At 39.5% G+C, this 24888-nt stretch overlaps 1 long non-coding RNA gene across 1 annotated transcript; it reads left to right on the top strand.

Annotated features, from left to right (window-relative positions):
- The first annotated feature begins 2210 nt into the window (after positions 1-2210).
- On the top strand, positions 2211-21467 carry LOC126051320 (uncharacterized). The gene is made up of 3 exons (XR_007509795.1): positions 2211-2447; positions 19567-19693; positions 21325-21467. It is a non-coding gene; the product is annotated as an uncharacterized LOC126051320 (long non-coding RNA).
- The last annotated feature ends 3421 nt before the right edge of the window (positions 21468-24888 follow it).

The raw sequence follows: 24888 nt of genomic DNA, 5'->3' as shown, positions 1-24888 counted from the left end.
CTTTTTGTGGTTTTTTTTTTGTTTTTTTTTTTTTTTTGAGGAAAGAAAACTTTTCGCTTTCGGGGGGGGGGGGGGAGGGAAGATAAAAAAATGTCTCTGTCAAGAGTTGTCACGTGAAAAATCTCAACCGGCAGCTCCAGAATGCCGCCTGACGTTCCAAAGTGCTGAACTTCAGCTATCTCCCGCTCCTATTTAGATGCCTTTTCACGAATTTTGGCAACTACGTGCTTTGCTTTATCGCTCTGCTCCTATTAAAAAGAGAGGGGGGGGGGGGAACCAACCCCAACCCCCTCAGCTTTTCAACGTTTGATGTGCGTTTTATTAATTCCCTCGGCCCCATTCATTTGCTAGACATTCTTCTTCTTTGATCTATTGGTAATGGTGTTCATTTAGGAGAGGTATTCATCTGAGCAGGCTTCAATATTCTATCAAGGAATTTGAATAAATATAATTATTTCTTATTTTCTAACACGGAGTAGCCGAGGGCTTTGGAAGTAGAAAAGCATGGGAAAAATTGAATTTCTGGGCTTCCTTTAATAGGAGAGCTTTACAGTGCAGTCAATCAGTCTGGGCTTGTTAATGAAATGTTCATAATAGCTACAATTAGGGCCTCTGCTGACTTTATTTTTGAATTAAAAATAAATTTTTCAACGGACCTTTCAATATCACATATTTTGTTGCCAAGTTGCTGGCTTTGTTGATGGTAGTTTTTGTGTAAACTCTGCCTTTCCTGAGTGGAAGAGCAGGGATGTCACATAACATCTATTTAAAACGCAACCAGTCTTCATCAGTCAACAGATTTTCAGCAAATGAAATAGTCCCATTTATTAATAGCTGAGGGGGGAAAAAAAAAAGGAAAGCATTTTTTGAACACAACAAAGCAAAAATAACTTTAACACCTTTTTGGGGGGCGGGCCTGTTTTTATCATTTTTAACCATGTTTGGCCCCTATAGGACTTGGTTGCAGAGGAGGAACGGGGCGGGGGGGGGAACACACACAAGAGTGCCATGTTCTTTCCCAGCCTCTGCCTAGCAAAAGAAAATGTGCTGGGGATTTTTCTGTTGTCTGGAGCTGGGACCTGACTCCTCCCTGCCCCTGGAGCAGTGCAGGTGGGCCAGAGCACTTGCACCAGCACCTTGGGATAACTTTTGTTTTTTGTGAGAACAAGTGCCTGAGTGACTTGGTTAACAAGCACTGTACTGTAGTAATTAAGCAGTGACTAATACAATGCGAAGGATTAACTTTTATTTCTCTCCCCGCCTTCCCCCCCCCGCCCCTTACACTCTTCTTATCCCTGCTTCCCCCCCCCCCCTCAGTCTCTTCCAGTCTGTCGGAAATGCTTATCCATTTTTTTTCTTCTGCTCCTGAAACTATACTGGGCCATTCCCTTTTTTAGGTTAGTTCGCTTGTTTCTGTTTGCATTCTAGATCATTTTTGCCCAAAAAGCAGTGCAAGCAGCACCTCCCACTGCCATTCATGTACCATTGACATGCCATATCATGTGTCTTGTCCCAGTACCTGTCTCATGAGGTAGAAACTATGTTTCTCATGTTGGGAGTGGTGCTGAACATGCTAAACAAATAAAACTCTAGAGACAAAGGGAAAATGGCCAAGAAACCATGGCCTCCAATTCACGGCTCTCTACGAGCCCCTTTCTGCAGAACTCCCATCAAAAGTCAGTATTGCTGTGCAGCTGGTGCTGGCGGGACCAGACCCTTAAAACCAGATAACCCTCAGCTCCCTGGTAGAGTATTTATGGCACCGGTGGGGTGAATTCACCCGCATTTCAAGGCAGAATGCATTCTTCTCTACTTTTTCCTGGCTTTTGTTCACCAAAAAAACACATTAGCAGACCCATGTTACTAACTGCTTCCTGCTTCTGTTGTTTAGTGTTTTGTTGCTACCACGGCTGGCCAACAAGCTGTAAATCTTGCCTGGTGTTTTGTAACAAAGGGAAAAATAGAATGATTTGTGTTGACTTTTGGTCATCGTGTATCATTATTGATTTGAGGTAGGGCGGTGGAGGAGAGAGCTTACTGTGTATCTGTTGCTTGCCGATTCTCCAGCAAGGCTGTGTTAGCTAGCAGTCAGTAGAGGGCAATAGAGAAATACGGTTTGTGATACCTAAAGGATTTGAAGCACTGATTATGTGTTTACAGAAAAGAAAAAGAAGAAAAGAAGAGCCAGGAGGATAGGTTGTTCAGTTTACTACTGGAGACCTGACTGTGACAGACCACCAAGAAAACAACATTTTCAAAGAGCAAAGAAGACCTTCTGCAGCATCTGCGAGTCTCTCCTTTTTTCTTCAGTTACGTAGGATAACTTAGCCAGAACTTATTGATGACTGCATGTTCGGTGGACTCGGGAATGGACTGGGAGATGCGGGAAGGCACTCTGTGGAAGGAACAGAAGAGGAGGCATTTCAAAGATCCTGCAGGTGACTGAGGTGAGCAAACTCGCAGCTTCTCTTTCAGGTGAGATAATAGGTATTCAGTCAGCTGTATAAAAGTCATGAGCAAACTGAGTGATTGAAATTATATGAAAATTTTGCTTTTCCAGGCATGCTGGTGCAAGACTAATTTTATCTTTGGAAAAAAAAAGGATAGCGATGCTACAAGGATAAGCATTTCTAAGCATACGTTGTTTTGGAGACATACTAAAACTGGTTACTTGTTTTATGTTTAATATTTTATATTAGAACTGTTTGAAACATGCTTATCATTTTACAAGGTTTATGTGCTTTAGTTCCTAGACTCTAGTTTACAGAGAAATATATAAAGAAGATGTGACTATTGTTGTTCCTTTTAGAGGGGATTTTTGCTGAGCTTTTGGACAAATGTGACTTGGAGGTTTGGAGAAATTTGCTAAGACATTTTGGATGCGTGGTGGGAATGCCCTCAGATTCTTCAAAGGCTTTATTATCAGAAAGATACTGAGAAGTGATGACAAAGAATATAGCAATAACAAAAGGAGTTAAGCCACAGAAATCAAGGGGCTGACAGAGGGTTGGGAAAGCAGAAAAAAACACAAGAGACTAAGTTAAGAAATAAGCATATGAAACACTTTTCTATTGCCAAGATCTCAGCTGGTGTCACCATAACACTTAGAAAATATCCCCAGGATGCTGGGAACCATTAAAGCAGTACAGATTATCAGAGGATAAACTTCCACTTCAGCTGCCACTGGTACCAGAAGTGACCAATAAGAAACGTTTGGGAAATGAAAGATGAAGAATTGAAGCATTGACATTCTGGGGATATCACAGAGCAAGTGCAAGGGTATCTAGAGGTCAGTCAGACAGTACCCATCTGAAACAAGGCAGGCTGATAAATAAAAGGAATAAATCACGTTCTAAAAAATACCATCAGCTTTGAAAAGCTAATTAAAGGAAAAGTTATCTAGTGTTCCTCCCGAGCCTGGATTTATTTTTTAAGTCGTATGATAAGTAAGGCTGCGGCACAGTGATTTATTTGTGCTTTGAGTGCCAAAATATGTAAAAGATTAATATGACGATTGTTTGTTTATACATTGTTTAGAACAGAGCTTCCTTGCAGTATGTACCCGAGGGAAGTGAAAGAAAACATATATAAAGCATGTCACTATTTTCCATGGGTTGGCAACATCCATCTGACAGGGAAGAGACTCAATGAGTATCAGAATCCCCCTGATCTTGAAAGCTATGAGTTCCAGTTCCAGTCTCCAATTTTTTCTTCCTTTCATTCCATTTCCAGTGCTCTTGATTTTCTTGTATACCTGCAAATCCATTCTCTCAAAAGACAATAGGAATTAAAGATTGTATTGAACAAAAACCTTAGAGAGAAACATACCTGCAATTTAAGGAAATCCATACTTGTGTACCAACTCTTCTTTAAAGCGGTCTCTGGTAGAAACTATTAGTTCTTTCTCTAAAATGTGAAGCTCTAGGGCAATAGACATGCTCTTATAGCTGATACCTATTTTCAGTGAAATTAGCATGATTGCTTGCTGGTGTTTGCTGAAGAGTATTCTCATGGATCATATCTGTACAAATACAATCAAAAGGATTTTTGTAGTGGGGAGCCACACAGGTCAGCGGCTGGGGCTGAGAGATAGGAGGGAGCTACTGCTTGTTCAAGTCCAGGCTTGGCTTTGCCTCTGTGTCACTTTGTGGTACGTTAGGCCTTTTTATGGTCAGCTTATGAAGTGGCCAGCCTGGCAGCCTGCCCACGCTGAGGGCTAGGCTTTGAGTGGCAGGCTGCAGATGTACAAGGAGGCCCTCCTTGCATAGAAGTTATGGGAAAGGCCACCATCTGGTTGCAGTGTCCTTCAGTATGTAGACAAATATACTCCTATGTCAGTTCTGGATATGAGTCCTTGTCACCTTCAGCCCTAAGAAACTATTCCTTCATTTTCACTCACAAAACAGTTGCCTAAAAATGTTGAAATCTCAAGCCGAATTTCCACCTGTGAAAAAGATGCTGCTAATTGATGTGTTAATTGTCATGTAAACCTCTTTGCTTAATGAGATGTGAAATAGCCCCTACTGTTAGGAATATCAATGTGCACAGGAGTTTGTCCCAAGCCCTCAGGGTCATTTACTGCTGTGCTGCAGCACAACCCAGGGCTGCTATTTCAGCCTCTTGTCAAAATAGGAACATTTTACTTTCTGATGAGTCATCCATCTGGGTTTCACTCAGATCTCTTAAGGTTCCCCCACCCTGTTCTTCTCTGCTGTATAGTCCAGGCCCTGCCCTAGAGGCCTTGCTTTCCCAGCCGAAAGATGGGGTGGAACCCTCTTCAGCAGCTGTTGGCTCTGTTCCTTAATTAACTTGGAGGGGACTGCAGATGAATGATACGGAGCATTTTCTCTGTCACTGGAGCTGAACGTGCAGCATTCCTAGCCTTTTCTGGCCTGGAGTGTGGCAGAGCAGTGCTGGCAACCGAGTCGGAGTTTGCCACACGCTGTGCTAAACGTTACCTGCATCAAGACAGGAAGGGAACTAGGTCAACCAAAGGAGGCAGCTGTAGGTATTTTCCATATTGGTCATATTTACTTATGAACAACACAGAAGAGCTATATGTTTCAGGAAAACATTTCTCCCCCCCCCCCCTTTTTTTTTTCCTTCTGGTGCAAAAAGGGGATAGGGGAAGTCTTCATTTTTTATTTCTTTTTGCTTTAAATTATTTTCGTTTCCTTTTAATTCTGAGCGACCTGTTCTAAGGTGGCACTGGTTTGAGCATGAGGTTGGACTAAATGACCTCTAGAGGTTTCCAATCTTACCCTGTAATTTTCAACACTCATGCTGTTATTTTGGATTCTTCCTGACTCCAAATTACCTGGGAGAGGAAAAAAACCCCACAACTATTTTAAGATATTCCCCCCCCCCCCCCAAGTTATTGTTTTAATTCATTTGAAAATAGACCAGATAGAATAAAAATAGGTACTTCCAATAAATAACTGTGTCATGGAATAGTTCTTTGCAGTCATCGGTTTCTGGGTTTTGTGTTCCTGGCTTTTGTCATAAACTGCTTTGGCTACCATGTTCAGGCTGCTTAATAGAATTGCTATTATGCAGATATTTAGTCAGCTGAGGGCTAAACTGTTTGCGGGCTCTACTCCCTGCTGCAGTCGAAACATAGCTTCTCACACCTGTTTATAGTATTCATAGTTGGTCTCATGTCTGAGAAGCTGGCATCATTGCTGATTCTTCCAGCTTTATGCTTGGTGAGTCAGATGGCAAGTAGGGGCGGAATATTTACTGCTAGACTATGTGAAAGAATATGAGCTTGAAAGATTCATATCAGTTTTTCAGTAATCAATTTTGCCTAAATTCATTCAAAATTAAACTGTCCAGCTGACATCCTCAATTCATCACCCTTGCTGAGACTGAGATCTTCAAAGCCATTTACAACAGCTAAACAAACATATCTTCCATTACCTTCGATTATAAAGCTTGATAAAGTGCTCAGAAGATCTGAATCTTTAGAGGTGAAGGTGCTGGATATAATTTAGACACAAGAGAGGTAACAGAATCAGATGCTTAAAGTGAACTTTAAGCCAGAGTTTCACAGTCGAATATGGGTGGGTGGTGCCGTGCTCCTTATCTGTTTCAAAACTGCTGCTGAGGCTCAGTGGTGGCACAGCATATTGTACCTGCATTGGGAAGAGAGCACTTGAGTCTTCATTGCTGGTAATGTGGCGTTGTCCCCAAACCTTATTCCTCTTTTAAAGGAAAAACGGGAATGGAGAGGATATAACTACTTCGTAAGTCTGAAACAGCTACAGTAGAGAGGAAAAACTCCACATGATGGTAATTTAATTAGACTGCAGTATTATTGCTTTGACTAGTGATGGAAAACAGGAAACTTCTTCAGCGAGGGTTATATTACAGCTGCATAATTCCCCAAAACTGAAAGGAGCTAGCCTTTCTAAAGTCAGCCTGCATGTAAGGCCCTCTGCTTTCCTGTGCTCCTCAGATTTTGTACAAAAAACAAAACAGCAAGGAGTAGATGATTCAACAGAATATTTTTTTCTAAAATCCCAGAGGTCTCTGCTTAAGCATCCCAAGCCAGAAAAAGCTCAAAGTAGTTACATGCACATACGTTCAACAAACATCATCAGAGTTGTCATTAACTTGCTACTTACTTGAAGTGTGGGGAGGGGCTGATGCGGTCTCCAGACTTTTTCCAGAAGGCCCAGAGCCATATGTTTTCATGTATTTTTTTCACTATTATTTGATAATGCTAACAGTAGTGTTCATGTATGGTCTGCATCAATCTCAGGAAAGGTCATTTTGGCCCTCAGTGAGGAAAAGACTTGTTTTCCCTCTTCAGAAAAGTTATTTTGAAGTGGCCAGGCTGGTGGCATGGCAGGCATAACAAAGTTTGTCAATTCATAATCGGTTTGTGCAAATGAAAATTATTTTTTTCCTTACCGTGTCCTTAAGCAATGTTTTCCTGATGAAAATATTTGTGGTTTTTTTTTTTTTTTTTTTTAAATTAATCTTACCCTTTCTCCTGAGCCAGTCTGAGGTCTCTGCATCCCTTAGCACTGTTTAGAAAAAAAGATCTGGTTATTATAAGAGCATGGGTGAAAGATAGAACAGTGGAAAGCCCGAAGGAGTAAAGGTCCAGATAGAGATGTACTGGCAGGTCTGCGAAGAGCTTGTCACAGTGCCTGTTGGCTCTCTGCTTCTGTTTCATTTGCTCTGCTGGGTAATCATTTGCTTGAGTGCTCAGGTACCATGGTGATGGACACACTACCGGTGCCACAGACCCAGCATGCTGCATATTCATTAAAACATTATTTCTTTAAAGGAAACCCAAAATAAATACAACTTTTGAAAATCCTCAGCATAGCTAACATTGCCATTTACTTTCGTCTCTAACAATACGAATTGCCATGGTAGGATATAGACTTCTTCCTCACATTTTAGGGTTTTTGTTCTGCTATTGATATCCACAGCTTTCTCATGAAAACATAAGTGGTTTGAAAGGCTTCAGACTTCTTCCATATGTTGAGTATAGCACATTTGTGCATTGGCCTTTCTGTGCAGCTATTGAGATGTTTGTTCCATTGTCATCAATATTAAAATCAGGGAAAGGGCCTTGGAATAAGAGCCAAATGCGTCTTTGGTCTATTAAGCCCAACAGTTTGCTAGTGTGACCTTTGTGAAACTAGGGGTATAAAGTGCAACTTTGAAAATCCTGGCCAGCAGCTCTCTGCTGGAATGCCAGTTGGCAAGCTAGTCTTCCTTCTTCTCCAAATACGAAGCCTTCTGACTGAATAGCTCCAATGCAGCATCTCTTCTGCAGTGTCACGTTGAGGTCTGATCCTCACACAGACCTCTGTTGCTGTTGTTACTTTTTATAGTGCGGTGCTATTTATATCTCTTATTGAATATTTATGGTGGCCACCACTGGAAAGTTAGCACTGAGCAGTAGTTTCCCACAGAGGGCATTACTGTGCTAGCATCCCTCCAAGATAACTGCACAGAAACAAATGTTACCTCTTTATCATGAGTACAGTTTGCTCCTGGTTTTGGTATCTTGCATTGCTTCACAACACTGCTCTCTGAACACTGGTGCCTGGAGCAGATTGAACTAGTGTACTGGCAGTCTATGAACCCCCAGCACATGATGTGCCCAGGAGGCAAACTAAACCACAGAGGGAATTCAGATAGAGCTAGATGTAAGGTATACATCCACTGGAGCTGGATAATTGTTCCTCAAACTCCACTGATCATAAAAGGTTGCTTTAACTTTTGTTGCAGCCCTCAGGAAATGGAAAAGACATCCTTTCCCTCTTACATTTCCCTCACGTGATAAAAAAGTACCAAATATTTTCTTCAGGCCTATCTTACTGTCTTCTCTGACAGCAATTAGCTCACCAATTCATGTGGGCCGAGTTCCATTAATATATGGTAAAGGCGTGCAGAAAAGCTCAAAACTCAGACAGTGATGCAGGGATGCTGTTTATGTCTCCTTGGCATGAGGTAGGAAGGGCATGTGATGCACTGATTGCCAGAAATTGGAGACACTTACAAGCAGTGTGAAGATAAAGCAACACTATTTGAATCTCCCGTATTACTGATACCAAAAGAAAAAAAAAAAAAAAAGAAAAAAAAAGAAGTATAGTAAAGACACTAAGTATGGCAATCCTGTTAACATTTCTGAGCAAAGGGTGAGTGAGATTTGTGGGTCAGGACAGCGGTCTCCTCCCTAGCCTGCTTCCTGTAAGATCTGAGCTGATGTTGTTGCAGGGGTGGTGGGAGAGAAGCCAGGACTTACCCTTTAAGGATTTAATTTGGAAAGCATTGGAAGTGGGATCCCCTCATCTCTGTCCTTCTGCAGTATGGGACTTTCCACCTTGGCCCCATCCAGTCCTTGAACTCTCTAGGATCCACAGAACCTTGTAAAACATACAGGATATTTCACTGGGGAGAAAGAACAGCCCTTGGGTGGAAAATGTATTCTGCTTGCCTCCTGTGCCTCTCCTGACTCCAGGAGCCAGTGCAGGTAGAGTCACACCCTCACACCCCTCTCCCAGGTGGAAGTTGGGCCAGGTTGCACAGGAAGGCACCAAACAGGGTGCAGGATAGTATTGTGGGGTGTCAAAGTAATAATACCTTAATAATCCTGGCGCCTGTAGTACGATTGCAAAACTGGGCTGTGGCATCAGAATGTAGACTACTACTGTTGAGATGGCAAACATCTACAGTGCAGAATCTATGAGTTGTCCTGTAAAATGTTTTTTGTTGCTATGATGTTGCCAGTCATGCAGGCAACCCTTCCTCCCAACCATTTGCTCTTTTTCATTAATCTGCAGTAATTTCTTTGGTGTTCCTTTGCATTAAATCTGAGGGGTATTCGTGGCATTCACAGGTATGGTTCAATTAGCTCCCTCATCGTTCCCTTCCCAAGGGTGTTCCATTTTTGAGAACCACCCTAGGAACATGTGCGAGTTGAGCGTGGATAGAGGCATCTCCTGCCAGCAGATCTGTGCACTTGGTTTTTTTCCATGGACTATTGTCTGGAACTTGGCAAGCCTTTGGAATCTTTCCTGGATGAGCAGTTCTGGATTATTCACCGATTTTTTGTGAGCTGAAGTGGAAATAAACATGAGCTTAGGACTCTGAGCTCAAACTCAAACCCAGGCTTTCCCAATGTAAGCCCAGAACTGAGAGTTTTAATTTGGCCCTTTATGGATTACGATCCAGCGACAGAATTAGGTTTTGAATCTGAATGGCATCCAGGTTCTGTGATACTCGTGTAAATATACTAGCTCAGTGCTTACAGTATGTTTACAGCCTGCTATTCTTTTCTAACTAGTGGTGTTTTCCTTTTCGGCTACAGTGGGAGAAACTGTGGGCTTTACCATTGGTATTGGGTTTGGTACCTGATGATGGTAACAAAATCTGCATATTTAGAAGCGTGATAAACGCTCAGATATGAGGGTCAGAAATGAGTAAATTTCTAAACAAACTTAATGTCTGTTGGAATGGGCAGAGAAAGAGTTTATGTAGGTTGCACAACTGCAGCCATTGACTGTTCACCTTCAGAAAAGCAGATCTGTCATTTTTCTGTCCTCAAACACTTGGTAATTTTGGTTTAGAACAGTAGGCCCAAATGCAAACTGAGTTCAAATTTTGCAAGTGTCTAATTAACAGCAGTGTTGGTACACCTGGAATGAAAAGTCTGTAAGGAAGAGAAAGCAATCACCTGGTCTAGTGCTGAAAGGGTTAATGAAGAATTAAGGAGAGGGGAAAAAAGGCTGCTAGAGTTGTGTTTAATTTTTCAGTCTCTTTGCTGTCTGTCAGTCCTTTACATGAGTGCTAAAAATTTCATTAAAAAATTTAAAATATATTTTAAAGACCAATTTAAGAAACTGAGCGTGCAATACTAGCTTTGGAAAATTGCGGCTCTATTTTCTGACACAATCTTACATTTGTGACTAAGGGAAAACTTGATTATTTCAGTGGATTGCTGGAGTAGATGTGAATCTCACTTTATCCATTCTCACCTTAACGGATTGACTTGGAAACCTTTAGTTTCAAAGAAGGTAAAGGTGTCAGAGTGAGTTCGTATGGAACAGATGGGTTTTCTGTAAAAAGCCTCCAATTTGATAAACTTCCAGAAAAATTTCACATGACTGGCAGGAGACAAAGTACCTTTGTTGTGAATATTTGCTGGTCCCACTGAAGTTGATGCTACTTTGGGAATTGACTTCAGCTGAGATTAGGACTTTGGTTATAGACTGGTGTGAGTGTTGAAGATGAAGACACTGATCATTAAAGCTGTGTCAGCTTCTCAGAAATGAACTGATGTTCTTTTCGGCTTAAGTTCAATGCTCTTTCAATGAGAACCCTTGATTTACATTAAGTATTTCTTAACTATTCTTGGGGTGGGGTATTAAGCTGATGTCTTGCTACTGTTTGCAGAGCCACCAAAGAAACAAGCAAAAAGGAAAAAAGAAAAAAAAAACAAAAAAAAAAAAACAAAAAACCAACCAAAGAAGAGACAACTCCACAGAAAATAATGATTTAAGTTTGGTGGCTGCTGTTGAATGTGCTTGTCCTTCCCTCTTGCAGCTACAGAACATACTGGCATTAGAGGTAGGTTGTCCAACAGCTCCCTTTTCGGACCGTTGCCAATCCTGCTTCATGGATCAGCCAACAACTGCCTCCTGAACTGTGCTTGCACCTGTTTCCTCTTCTTCTAGAATAAACAGTTTTGTCTGAAAAGAGCACTGACAAAGGCCAAAGTTGCACACATAGCCTGGCCCACCGATATAAAGGAAATCACATTTTCTTGATGCTTGTAGAATGGAAGTGGCAGCTGTTACCATGGAAATAGTCACTTTATGAAAGAAGTTTTGAGGAGGCTGAACATCACCACTAATGTAAGAGATTGCAGTCAAGACAAAAGGTTAAAGTTGGAGATGTGCTAATTAGGAGATAGCTGTGTTTCTGATAATGTGAGGATGGATACAAAGGAATTCTATTTGATAAAAATGCTGTTGTCCTGTCTAATCCCATGAACATATTATTTTGGAAACACAACATGGATTAGGTTCATCCCTAGTATAAATCCACTGATTTGTGTTCAAATAGGTGTAAACTTAATGGGTATGAATAGGTACTCTGTCCTGGAAAGGTTCTTTCAAATGCTTCCTTAAAATGTATTTTAAGAGTAATTTTTTCACATTCCCTTTTTGGAAACATTTTCCTGGGGTTTGTTTTGTCCTTTGCAAGTACTGATGTCCTCTCTGTCCTTTTCTCTCTGCTCAACACATTTTCTGGGGTGTAGAAATTTCTGTGGTTCTTCAGATTTCTCCTTAAATGTGCTAAAAATGTTATCAGCTAAAAATGTTAAAAATGGAGAAAAGGCTTTGTTATTTCCACTGCAGTTCCTCTGTTGATTGACTGTGCCAAGACAAAGTGAATAATACAGTAAAGTCATCATCTGCAAACAGGAATGTTTGGGCCAGATCCTCTCTGCTCATACAAAGTGCCAAATCTTTACTCTCTTCGGGAGAGATGCATCTCTCTACCAGTTCTGAAAATACAGCAACATACTATTTCTGTTAAATTTCTCAGCTTTAAAGCACTGAAAACCCATCTGACAAACTCCATCTGAGCAGCTAATAGCAATTTTAAAACAATCCCACAGTTTGCCCTGGATTATTTCACAAAAGACTTAATTATTCTTAATTAAAGCTCCTGTTGATTGTATTTTTGTGAGCCCTAGCTCTTCAAATAATCTTGAGCCCTACATTCTTCTGTTTATTTATTTTCATTACAAGTAGCCTGCATATCGCAAAAGCCCTTATCTGTGTAATTAGTTTTACATGGATTTTGTAATGAAGACTGTATGTGAAAAATGGAATGGTAAATGTTGTTGGATATGTCCCCCAAAATTACACCAGTAACATCAAAGCAGTAAAAATATCACCACCACACTATTCATGGAAGAGCTAAAGGACATTCTGTGACCAGTGGACGCAACCAATGGGTCCGGGCAATTTAAAGGGTGTTGTAGCATGTGATAATTTCAACTGTTTGTCAAGGTCCAACTTAAAGGAGCCCTAACTCTTGTATCTGGGAGACTATTTGAGAAACTCAGAGGCTTATTGCTAGGTTCCTTCTTTACAGCCTAGATGAATGCATGGCATGTATACTGCCTTTTCATTCCCCCTCCCCCCCATGCTATTGTTGCTCTTTAACTTAAATAACACTTCTCCCACCTGGAGGTGTCTTCCTCAAGGGTTTTCTAGGCAGCAGTTATATCCTTACTTAGCTCCTTTATTGCTAGGCAAAACAGCTTAGCTCTGTTGTTAAGTATCTTTGGATGGAGGATCTCCATTCCTTCATTCATTTTAGAAGCTATTCTTTGCACTTTTCCACATTTGAGTTCATCTTTCTTGAATGTGTATAGGATTTCAGGTGAGACACAAACCACACTTTGTACATGATCACAGATGTCTCCCAGGTTCTACTGAAAATCTCCATCCTCATGTCCTACCGTCTCACTTGCTTTTTTCATCATGTTACCTGTTTAGTCATCCTCTCATTGGCAAATATAGTCCGCATTTGTCTCTACCTGGTCATCTACCAGGTTACATTTTAATTTTCTGCACATGACCTTGCTGTTTACCCCATTTCTATGGCTCCCATCTTCAAGCCGCTCTATTTGTATAGTTTCACTACTCTTCTGTATTGACAGTACAAGAGTGTGCAGGTACTCTTCTATCTGGGTCACAATGATCAAGAGCTATGAAAGGACAGCAGAAGCCCCAGGATGGATCCTGAAGACCCTCACTGCTAATCTCAATTGATTTGATGCATCCCTTCTTAATGGCACTTACCTGTTACTACTCCTTTAGCTGTTTTTTAGCCATCAAAAAATTCTTCTCCTTAGTCCTCAGATTCCTTAATAATGTATAATGTGGTGTCAAATGCATTTCTAAAGTCCTGAAAGATGACATCTATTACACTTCATTTGTTCAGAAAATCACTTACCTCATCTAAGAAAACTATATGGATAGTTTGTATGGTGTCCCTTTGGTAAACTGCTGTTGCACTTTATCCCATTTTTCATTTATCTCTGTGTCTTAATATATTTTGTCTCCCTCAAAATGTATTTTAAGGCCTTTCATACTAATGAGGTCAAATGAAATAGCTTGTAATTTCCCAACTGCCTTCTCCTCTTATTTTTCTTCACATATTTTTCTTAAGTAAGGAAACCATATTTACTATTTTTCAGTTTCACTCCCAACTTGATGGTGCTATTAAAAATATTTGTCACTGGACCAGCATTACACATGTCAGAAATTTTTAGAAGTCAGAGATAGTGATTAACCAGACTTCAAGCTTGATGCATTTAACTTTTTGAGTCGAGCTTTTGTGTTAGCTGTGGTAGTTTCTACCAGCATACCCACATTCTCATTGTTCACCCTATCTTTGTCTCTAAATTCAACTTAAAACTTCTGACTGAAAACTGTGGCAAGGCCTTTCCTTGTGTTGTCTTTAATCTCCACTCCATCCTTACGCCACAGTGGCACAGCATTTTTCCTGGTCTGTTTTTATTTATACTACCAAAGAGCCTCTTACTATTTGTTTTCATATTCTTTGCAAGATATAACTCAATTGGCTTCTTGGCAGTTCAAACTTTATCTTTGTATTTCCTGACTTCTCAGATGTTTTTAGTTTGTGGACAGTACCTTTGACATTCTGTGTAGACTTTGCTTATTCCCAGTACCTTCTTTTTGACATAGTTATTCATTCATGTTGGACTTGGGATCTCTTCTTACAAGGTCCCACTAGTTGCTACTAGTTCAATTTACTGCCTTTTTTCTGTACTATAGAATAGACATAACTTGAGAGAGCTTAAATGCATTTTTTACTGTCATTTTACAATGCTTTACTATGTTGGTGCAAATCTTAAGTTCCTATGCCTACCTTGCTTCTCTCACATAAATAATCCTCCTCATGACATAATCAAAGCTATGAAGATTATTTGTGTGAGAAAAGGGTTGCAGATCAGGGTCTACATTCCTTTAAGTACTTTCACCGGGTGCAGCATTTTCTCACAGTGGTGGCTTTTTTAGCTGAACTGTAAAAGCTGTTTAAGAGATACACATGCAGTATCAAAAGAAGTGCAGAATATTTTGGAAGATGAAACTGCTTGGAAACCAAAGGATGCAGGGATTTGTCCAGGTGCCCAGTATTTCTCTAATAGCCTTTTTGCCACTTGACTCAGGTTTTATTTCTGTCTTTTAAAGTATTATTAGATATTCTTTGGGCACCCTGGTGATTTGCAAATGTACAGGTACTGTACTGAGTGCTCAGGAAAATGGTCTTTCACAGAACTAAATTGTTGCATGGAGAACATTCCTTGGTAACTGCTTATTACTTGGATTTTTGTCAGGTCTCAAGAGATATCAGGGCTGTGTTGCATTAACACTGGAACAGCATATTCAGCAGCAGACTCTGCCCCAAAGAGCTTGCAAATGAAATATAAAATACATTCAGGGCCAAAGGAAGCAAACATTTTTTTATGGTTACTGTGAAATAAGCCAGTGTCATTCATCTAGGGCATGACCAGTAGCTGAACCCAGTCTCCTTCACTTCTCAATCTCTCTCTCAGTTGCCAGAAGATTTTTCCTATTTGCATCCACTACAGTCACTAATAGGAGTAGGAAATTTCAGTAGGATATTGGGAATGAAAAGAGACAAAATTTCATTTATTTTCTTGCTATTTCACTTTAATAATCTGTCACTATATGACAAAGTAGTTGGTAGAAGGAGAAAGCATGGTATGTTCCCTACTGGTGCCATTGCATTTTTTAGCCCGTCTGGTAGGGGAGTATGTATTAGCTATTAATCTGTTACAGGGAGAAGGCAGCGGATGGGTCAAAACCTGATTTGGCTGTTAAGCAATGAAATGACTGAACAAAGAAGTGGATGACAATGCAGAAAATACTTTTTGGTATATAAAAAGCTTCTTTTTAGATTGAGCCTACTCATAAGTAATATTATACACAATTCTGAGAAGATATTAGGAAGTCTCAGTACATTTAGATTTTCAGATTAGCTGGTGAGCTGCACAAATGTGACCTGAATTATGACTCTTCTGTGGTTTCTACTTACAAATCCTTTTTCCACTACAAATAAATTTTTAAATACATTTAAAATAATGAGTTGATGAAAAAAAGAATATTTTTTTTTTTAAATCTAATGGACACAGCTACTTTGAATAGTGTCATTATTTGCGGTGGGCATGACTCCCTGCCCTGCCAAATCTCTTCTGTGTATACATTTACTTCAGCAGCATCTCAGTGAATCTAAGTTAGACCAGTAAAACTTAGCTGGAATGTCACTCCTGTGCGTGTCAGAAAGATTCAGGAGAGATTAGTGAGAAATCTGTATGTGATTCAGTTCTTAACGCCGTGTCAGCTTCACAGCAAGGCAGGATCCTGGGTCATAGGAAAGAAAAGGAAATAGAATTTTGTTTTGAAGAGTGTCATCTCATGTACGTACAAAGCTATTACTTCCCTCTCTGGCAGCGAAACTACATATTGTATTTACCAAAAGAACATCAACAAATCTCATAGAAGTGCTCACATAATGTTATATTAAGGAATTTCAAAGAAATTCTGATCAAGATGGTACTCAGACTCTGAATACCTACAGAATTGTCAGGTACCAGCACAGTGTTGTAAAGAGCACTACAAAAGGGTTTCTGCTGGCACCAGTGTTGCAGTTACTCACCCAGCAAATCTTGTGCTCAGTAATTCATCTCAACAAAAAAAAACCCAAATAATTTCACCACTGGTTATGGTTTTTTCCCCAGTCTCTGTTCTAAAATAGCCAACACAAATCTTTGTTTTGTTCCCTTGTTCTGATGGTGGGTTTTTTCAGGGAAGGAGGAGGTATTCAAACAATTAGAAACTTTTCCATCAAGAATGTGGAGGGAATAGGTTAAACGGAGATGATAAATCATGGTAATGGAAAGCTGCCCCTTCCCATATATTTGCTGGGTTTCTGAGCAAGATTTTCAGAAAACAGGATCTTAGCCTTAGGATTTGTACGGCTGCATGAACTTTTCAGGAAAACAATTCTACTACATCAAGGACACTCCCTCTGTTAACAGCTTGATAGAGTGATGAGTGTTGATTTAAAATCCAGAGAGAAAAAAATAACTGGTTTAATTTTCAGAGGTGTAAAATGTACAGATCACTAGTTGAAAGAATGTGTAATTACTTTTAATGCTTATTTGTTAAAAATAATGCATATTTTTGACTTGGCTTATATGTCTATGTTGATTTTTCTTAGCTGTGGAGAAAGAGCTACAATACAAATAACATGGCATAGGTATTTACTCAACAGTCTGTCCAAACAAACTGACCTGATTAAGGTGAAAATTTTTCATTGCAGCAGTTTTCTATTGGTGCATTAGGAAATTTGTAGTGAAAGGCATGTTCTTTTTGCAGGTTTATTTTAATAAAAAGCAAAACCACCTGAAAACCCAAATATTGAACCACAAAATCATATTCTTTTTAATTCCAAAAAGGCTCCATAATACCTTCTGAGTATTACAATTTAGATGCTTCTTGCTTCTGTTCTACTTAGGGGCCTGTTTTCCTGTCTGGACCTAATCTTCCGTGACATGCCACTATCTCTGCTTTATGGCTATGGACATAGCCTATTCTCTGATGAATTGAGGAAAATACAGTCTAATAATGTAGCTACACAAGGGAATGACAATATGAGTCACTCAAACTTTAATATCTGTGAGGGCCAAAAGCGTGTATTTAAAGCTCCCCTGGAAAATTGAATTCTTCTCTGCAAAGGAAAAAAACCACAAATATTTTAATTACCTCTAGACACCTAGTTCTCATTTACTGTTGAATACGTATGGTGACTTCAGTAAAATTAGTTCACAGGAAATGATCTTAGAATTTGAGCTGTGAAGAAACCTAGCGATGCATGTGAAAGGCTCAGTCTGAATTTATATACAAATGACTTCATCTGATAGGAGGAAAAGAGGGGTGATGGTGAATTAAGAGCTTGTTGGGCTATTGGTATTCTTCAACCATACTCTATTTGTATGGAGAACTTTTTTGTTGATGGCTCTATTAATCCTTTGTCTCAGTTTGTAGCATTTGAGATAAAAGGCATTTTTTACACGAGTGCTGTGCATGTGGCATGGCCCACACAACTGAAATCTATCTGTGAACTATGGTGTCAGCTTGACATCAATTACTGTCTGTGGCTCTAGGATAGGTATCTTTAAGCATCGAACAACAAGCAAAAGTTGTATTTCAAAGCCTTGAAACCAGCTGCCGGTCTGAAAGCTCTCCAATTTGGATGGCATATTCTCAGGTTGGATTGCTTAATCAATGTTCTGTTTTTACTTCATCGGAAAAAAAATCATATAAAAACAAAGCTTCTCTATTAACAAATTATTTGTCATTTCCAAGCTGGCTGCAGAGGTCTGTGCAGTCATGTCTACTGAGTTGCTAAATCTTTATGCTTCCTCCTCTTTGGAGAGTCATTAAGCTTAGAAGCATTAGCCTCTAAGGGGCTGATCAGGATGGCTTGTTTTAAAACATGTCAAAACTGTTGGACAGCAGCTTGTTAAAAACTTCCACATTATGGATCATTCTGATTGACTGGGCATAAATTAGTGCCAGTTCTGTTGTTATTTTTAACACAAGTTGCAAAGATACTTATACCTCATAATTGAGCCTTTAGGCTGTGGTTGACACAGGTATTTAGTGCATCTGAGCTCTTCCAACTTTTCTTTTTATTAACCCAAAACCTTTTATATGGTCTGTCTATTAATTAGAAATCTGAGTAACTGTTACTCAGTGCCAACTACAAGACTGTTGAGAAACTGATTTTCAGAAAGGCTGTTCACCCGCATCTTCATTTGCTTTAGCTCAAGTCAACAGCGTCACTGCTTCTAAAGCCTGGATTTGTACAGGGTACACCACAGCGCTACCGTTAACCTATAGCTCTGCAAGAGGCTGTTAACTACAGCTCTGCAGACCAACACTTCAGACCAAACGGGTTTGCCAGTGGCTCCTGTCCACACACAGAGCAAATTGGCGAGTGTGTGTGTACCTATGCCAACCATGACTTCCATCGAGTAACCTTCAGTGTGTCCCCTTTGTACCCTGGTGTTTCATCTGCTTTAAGACAGTGAGTGACCCGTGACTTGGAGGGGGTACGGAGCAGAAGCACGTTTCAGCTGACATGGCCTCTGGCAGAGGGGCAGGTGGGGGCAGCCTGTTGAAAACCTCTGTGCCAGAATTCACTTGAGCTTGTCCCTTTGGTGAATAAAAGGGGGGGGGGGGGGGGGGGGTGGAGATGAAGGAGAGGGGAGCAACCATCCTCCTTTCCCCCCTCGTATTTCAGGGGGAATAGTCCCTAGCAGGGAGAAAGGAACAGTCACTGCCCACAGGAAGAGGTTTTTGCTCTCTGCCTTTGTATGCACCATGTGAGGGTGTGAGCTATGTCTTTCCTCTCATCCCCTCGGTTATACCACAAAGACAGACTCTTCTCCTATAATTAGGTTTTCAGAGCTCAGCAGCAAAGGTGCAGGCCCACGTTCTGCCAGAATATGACTTGGCATTTTGTTAGTGCCAGAGAGAATTGGGCTCTGGTATCCAAAGGCAGATTTTAGGTCTTTTTTTGAAGGCTATGCTCCAAGTTAAATCATTTTGTTGTCTGACCAATTCATAGGGAAGAATTACATCTCTCTGTTTCCTGTCTTGTATGCTATAGATACAATTTGAGTATATTATTTTTATTATACTTTGAACTTCAAGTATTTCCTGCAATTTCCAGGAAAACTTCCTTTAAAAAAGCAATAAGCTACTGACCAATATGTAGAAATGATTTAGCAATTTATTTTTGGTAATGGAGAAAGTCCAAAGGAAAAAAATTCATGGCCTACTGGGACAATTTATAAGGAAGAAAAAATAGGAGGAAAATTTGTCAGATAAATGACATAATATAATTCACCCCGGTCTAATTTGTGACTTTCAGTTTTTGAGCATTTCTTAATTTGATTTGCAGGTGATGATCTGCTGCCAGAATAAATAAATGTTAGAAAGTGCCGAGACTGCTCAGCCATTTGTCGCGGTATCACTCCCCCATGAGGAACCTGTATCATCATGTTTCTTCAAGTATCTTCTCTCCTGTGGTAAGTTTTTCAGACATACAGTCATCTTCTGTGTCAGGAGTTTTAAGAAGAGGGAGTGAGAAGAGTTCTGAAAAGTCCAGCTCTGGTCCTAGATTTTGTTTTTGTTGGAAGCTATACTCAGTAAACCTAGCTGTACTCATACTGAACACATGTAAGGTTTGGTAAGGCTGTGGAGTATAGTAAATACCACAGGGCAAAATTACAGGTGCCACTAACTGTAGTTTGTATTTCCTTCATCCCCATAAAGCGGACCACATTTGCACAGTGTGTAAAATTTCTCTACTTGTCTTATTATCTGTAATTAATTTTTTAAATACTGGCATCTGTATTTGCAACTTATGACTTTCAAAGCGAAGTCAGTCCCTCTGAATAATTAAAAAAAGAGCCTCTCATCCAATATTAAAAACAAACAAACAAAAATCCATTAATAATTCTGACAACTAACCTTTGGAATGGAGACCTGATTAGTTCTTATTGAGCTTGGTCCAAAGATCATTGAAGTAATTTGGAGTCTTTCCATTAAAGTTAATTGACTTTAGAGCAAAATTCTTTCTCAGACATACTGGTTTAGCCACACAGGGTAGCAAACAGTCACCCTGTCACCCATCAGCAACATCACCCACAGACAGAGTGTGTTAGGTGTTCTATTTGACATTGTTTCTGGTAAAGATGTTGCCTAAGTTGATGATGCCCCTGTGGGCATATAGAGGACGTGGGAAAAACTTTGTGTCCTGAGTACCTGTTTATTTGGCAGTCACCAAAGCCTGCAGGTTTCACTCATTCCAGCTTCACTGTGGAGCTTTCATCAGAAGTGTCAACATTAACAAGATTTTAAACTGCAGGCGAATATAGAACATCATTTGATCCTGGCAAAGAACTGTTTGCCTCAGCACTTGTGGGATAATGTAGACTAAGCAGCAAATCATTGATGAATCTGTAATGCAACACCAGTCCCAGGAGTGCTCAGGCAAAATTGCTGCAAAAAAGAAGGAAAGACGCCAAAAGTGATTAAACGTGGCGATAGATTCAGACCTTGGGAGACCTCTAGGGAGACTCTTCTTTTAAAGAAAAAAGAAAAACGTAAATGAAAAAAGAAAAAGGGGTACAGAATTATGTGCTTAACCCTTTCATTCTGGCTTAATAAAAACCATAAGGAACCCACAGATGCTGAATGTTTACTGAACCTTAATGGGCCTGGAATCATCCTTGCAGTTACTCTAGTTTTATGCTTGTGGTATTGTTGACTTCTGGCCATTATCCACGAGTTTCTAGTGAAACTTTTGCACGTTCTATCTCTAGTGAAACTTTTGCATGTTCTATCAGGCCAGTAATTCTCATCACTGTTAAACACCTTATTTGCTTTTGCTGTCCGGAGAGATAATTAATAAACATCAGAAAAAAAATTGTATAACATTAATAGAGCAACTTATTTAATCTTTCTTTGTACATTTAAAACATCTGGCAAATACTTACAGCAATACTTAAATGGTGATTAGAGAACTTCAGTGGAATTGCATTGTCAGAATGTTACAACACATCTGTCAACACAGACAGTTGGTCCTTAGACTAGTGTTTCAATGGATGCTTACTTGCTCCCCATCTCTCTTTTGTCTTGTATCTGGCTGCCATAGTTCGAATATTGATCCAGTGGGGTCAATGCACGTTCTTCCATGGTGACGATTGGGACTTGCACTTAACACCTTGGCACGTGGGAGATCCCTGCTCAGTTTCCATCTCTGTTATGTGTTTGCTCTGGAACGTAGGTGAGTCACTCTTGGGCCAGCCACAATAGAGTTGACAGAGCTTCTTTCTTATGCCCTGGCTGCTTGGATAGTCTGCTCTGTGACAGCGCTGTTTCCTACGGTATTTCTCTACCTAGGAAGTAGGGTTCCAATTCCATTTGGTACCCCCAGGTTACATAACATAACAAATTTAATTTCAAATAATGACATCAAGATAAAAAAAAAATAAATCCCTATCACATAATTATCCTCAGAGCATTCCACTCCCTTTGCAAATTTATTCTGGAGACTAAGCAAGGTTATACTGCAGTATTAAATACAGTCATCTGTTTGGATGAAAGTAGTTGTAAAGCTCCGGCTAATACTCATATGAAGTTTAGATTAGAGCGTACGTTCCACCTACTGATACCAAAAATACCAAGTTAATGTACCAAAAATAAACATTCATGTAAAGAAAACAAAGAAGCTTTTAAGTGATCATTCTGAAAATTTCAATGGCATTTTGCAGTCATTTGCGTTGCATGATTTGTGCTTAAAATACTGTTTCCTACTTTCTCTTAAATATACTTCTCTATTGTTTAAAATTAAGATGCCTTTTAGTTTGCACTGGCTGCAGTGGGGATGTCACTTCAGACTATATTGGCCTAAGACAATGTAAGGATCTTTAGCTTCATGTTTATATCCAGGCCAGTGGACATCCAAAAGAATTTTAGTCTCCAAGGTACCATCAGAAAAGTGGCAGGCAGTGTAGATGGACAAAGAAGCCCATATGTGGGCAATGAAGCCCTGCCTGTTCCATAATAAAAGGTCCCCACGATGCTTTTCAAATCTGTAATAAAGCACGTGCTCAAGGGATTAGACAGGAGGGATCTACTGGGTTTTTTTTCTGAACTCACAAAAAACCTCCCAAACGTTCTCTCTCAGGCATAGCCAAGATGGAAGGCAATGTCTTACTGACAGAGAAACATATATCTAGCACCATGATTTGTTGGGAGTGTTTGTACTTGTTTCCCAAGAAATACATGGAGCCTCTTGATAATGCTAGATGATAAGCTTCTGCCCTGTGAGCAGGTATGTACCTAATGGATGGTGCCTGAGGCATATTTGCCCACATTTGGTGAATTCTCCTTTTGTTTATGTTACTATATGGTTTAGTTTTATTATACTAACTGTTGAGAACAGTATCTCCTTAAAGCCAGAAATCAATACCTTATTTATAAGTATGCAGATTTTAATAATGCAATAACAGTAATGATTTTTTTTCTAAGTGTATGGTAAAAATAGTGTCACTATTTTCCTGTGGTTGAAGATACTTTAAAATTGGTGGACTGGTCATACTGATTTTGAAATAATCTATTTTTGCTGTTGTTGCAGATGATGTAAATTCATGGAAAATGGTCTCAGAATCTGGCTAGACAATGCTTTTGCTTGTTTGAGAGTCCATGCGCTATGTTTAAGAGCCTTGCTCTATGCTCTCAGCTGAGATTGAGATGAGGTCATTTTCCTTGAAGTTTTGTTGTTAAGGTTCCAGATCAATACAGGACTTATGTTTGCATGTATTCAAGTACACAAGTAGTCCTTCTGAAATCCACGAATAAAGTTCTGACTTCATTGATGTCAATGCCAAAACTCCCACTCACTTCAGTGAGGCCAGAACTAATCACGTTTTTCAGTGGAAGAGTTTTGGGGCAGGGAAAGGGAGACTTGTTTTGGTTTTTTACCAGTGAATGAAGGGTAGTCAATATTTTAAGATAACAGATACAGTGCAGATATCCATGGAGAACTGTCAGAAATAATGATTTCAGTTTTGTAAAAATCTTCTGGTTTAGTAATGCCAGTTCTTTATTTTGTCCTGACTTTTACATTATATACTAATGTGAACCGTATTACTACAAGGACATGACATGTAATCTAAAGTGGTTTAGATAGTGTTTAGATACAATTTATGTAAAGCTTCTTATTAAATCAAACTAAAACCATTCAATCATATAAAAATAAATTGTTTTGTCATTATTAAAATGCTTTTGTTTTAGAATCCTGAATCTCTTTTCTTCAAGACATTTGTTTAATGGGAAATTCTGAAGCAGTGACATTCTTTCTGATTTAGAGCATAATCAAATTCTGAAGAGTCAGGATTTCCTGCAGAACAGAAATTTCCATTTTGACCATCTCTCAATGCAGCAAGTACTTAATTCACTGTGACTGTTTACCAACTCAATGAAAAGCTGGGTACTAAAGTGCTGTGCAAATTTGGAACTTGGCAAGCTAATGTTATTCCTGGTCAAAATGACATGAACATATGATCAAACTGCTGGTCAAATACATTGTATGTGGTGCATTGATTTTTCGGAAGATAATGACTATTGTTATGGTTGCTCTTACTCAGACACTCCTCCCCATTTCTGGTTGACAAGATTTTTAAAATAGAACACAAGCTTTTATAGAAAATAAAAATGTAAATGTTTCTTTTACCTTCCTTCTGCACTCAGAAAACAACTTCATGACCTACAGTCAGAAATAAGTCATAGTCACAAATAAGTCGTAGTTTTGCTATTAAAAGCTTTTGCAATAGATTGATGTGCAATATAGCCTCTTTTATTGACTGACCCTTTTATTCGCTTCTACTTATTTCTTAATTTCATGGTAGTCTTAATTTCTTGGCAGAGCACCATATACTAACAACAACTCTTTATCCACTTACCTGGTAACTTTATCTACAGAACCACAGTGTTGTTTTTATTTTACTGTAATGGTGACTGGCTGGGATTGACTGTGACTTTACACTATTTTATACAAATATGGTGCACTCAGTTTAAGTGGAATGTGTCCCAATTTATACATGTGGCTCCAAAAAAGAACTTTTGGACATTTCATCACATATTGAAAGTGCTGAACTCTTGGGTAATACAAGTGCCTGGCTGGTGGTAATGTCCTCGAAAGGTTTCTGCTTGTTTCCTAAAATATCTGTGTTATCAGAAGTTTTGTTCATACAGATTCACGGAGCCCTTTGTTCAAACAGGGCTGACTATGGTGTAATAACTGTCGCCAGCTGTTTGATGGGAACCTTTCACATACAGGCTGAGTGACAAGTAGCCACATAAACCTTCCTCCACTGTTGTAACAGACCTTGAAAATCTGCTAAGCCCAGGAGGACAAGGGAGGTCAAGGAGAGGCAGGGTGTAAAAAATAATATTAACACATCATAAGCGGAAGCAAACATAGTGAGAGTTTTGCATTTAAATGAAATTTTATATACTCACAGGAAGCATCTTCTAGTGGTTAAAGTACAGAATTGGGAGCTGAGTGATGCCGCTTCTATTCTTGGCCATGCTGCTGCAGGTTTTGTTCCAAATGGAGAAGAGCAGAGGTCAAAAATATACCTCTATAAAAGAGCTTTCCATTTTTAATAATAGCATGAGATAAGGCCATATCCCAGAGCATTAAAGAGAATCA

This window comes from Accipiter gentilis, chromosome 27, assembly GCF_929443795.1.
Source record: "Accipiter gentilis chromosome 27, bAccGen1.1, whole genome shotgun sequence".
In the NCBI taxonomy this organism is placed as follows: domain Eukaryota; kingdom Metazoa; phylum Chordata; class Aves; order Accipitriformes; family Accipitridae; genus Astur; species Astur gentilis.
This window is presented reverse-complemented; position numbering and strand designations above follow the sequence as displayed.